This window comes from Pinus tabuliformis, chromosome 6, assembly GCF_031772625.1.
Source record: "Pinus tabuliformis cultivar Carrire ecotype Pingquan chromosome 6, CPIR1, whole genome shotgun sequence".
Classification (NCBI taxonomy): Eukaryota; Viridiplantae; Streptophyta; class Pinopsida; order Pinales; family Pinaceae; genus Pinus; species Pinus tabuliformis.
Genome location: NC_142292.1, coordinates 1,132,475,552 through 1,132,476,814, shown reverse-complemented (window position 1 = coordinate 1,132,476,814; position 1,263 = coordinate 1,132,475,552). Strand labels below are relative to the sequence as shown.

Genomic DNA, 1,263 nt, shown 5'->3' with positions numbered 1-1,263 from the left:
CGACCTCATCAATTGGGTCTAAGAGATAGAGGACCTATAAAGCAACACAGTACAATGTAGTTGTCACTTTGTATGTACTATCAAGATACATGAAATATATGTCATTTAAGTGGAAAAGTAAAATCATACCTCAATATCCTTCTGCAAATACTTTTCCAAAAACGGTGTACTCCTATCACTTTTAATGCTATCTGAAGCAATATAAAAAATACCATTTTGTTTTTCAGTCATGTTTTCAATATAATCATCCAAGATATTCATCTCCTCATCATGCATGGATGAGAAGAACCGTAAAAGAGGAGCAATCCATTTATGATTATTTGAGTCTTCGATACAACCCAATTTGATATACTTTCCAAAGTTCTCCTAGAATTTCTTGTAATCCTACATTAATAATCCAAAATAATGTAAATTCCTTTTACGGAAGCTTCAAAACGCATTCACTCAATCAACATCAAAGAATATCATAGAAGAAAATGCAATAATACTTCAATTTCATTAAGCTGACAAGAATCAATCAACATTACTATCACAAAACATGATTTCCATTTCTGAGAAGAAAGTTCAGGAACATAAAGACGTAAGGAGTCTATAAACAATTCAAATTATGGCACATATATTAACTGGATTCTACTAATCTATGAAACATAACTCCATTTAAATAAATATGTTTAATGAGCATATCACATTGAATTTAAGGTGGAAAGTAGGATAGCATAACAATATTTCTTTGACCATGACACAGTTAATAAATTTCCTCTAAATTTACAGGTCGTGGACTTACATCTTTATTCTCACTTTGCACAATACCCTGAATCATATCAAATGTCTTATGTACAAGACGCTTCTTCATTATAGGAACCTGACATGCACATTCAAGGATTTAATCACAAATAAACTCAATAAGTAGACAAATGTTCAACCAAAACACCATTGCATCAAACATTTACTACTGCTAAAGACACGAAAGCAAATAATCACAATATCTTGTAGTTAGACTCGTTGAAACTTCAAATGGCATATGACTTGATGTAACAACAATATAAAATCCCTACCTAGCTCCAGAAAAAAACATTTACCATCTACAACTAAATCAAACATAAAGACACAATCCATATTTTTCTTCTTTAAACCCACGAAATACTTGGAAACCAAAATATTTCCAACATAGAAGCTCATATTAATGCTTGCATATCAATATTATTCAAAAAAGTATCAACTGATTTACATATTAAATATTATAATTTAACCTCATACAATGGC

The 1,263-nt window shown here is 30.5% G+C and overlaps 1 long non-coding RNA gene across 1 annotated transcript; it reads right to left on the bottom strand.

The window, feature by feature from the left end:
* Nucleotides 1–352: 352 nt before the first annotated feature.
* On the bottom strand, nt 353–862 carry LOC149262864 (uncharacterized). The gene is made up of 2 exons (XR_016249581.1): nt 785–862; nt 353–384 (listed from the first exon to the last, which is right to left on the bottom strand). It is a non-coding gene; the product is annotated as an uncharacterized LOC149262864 (long non-coding RNA).
* Nucleotides 863–1,263: the final 401 nt, after the last annotated feature.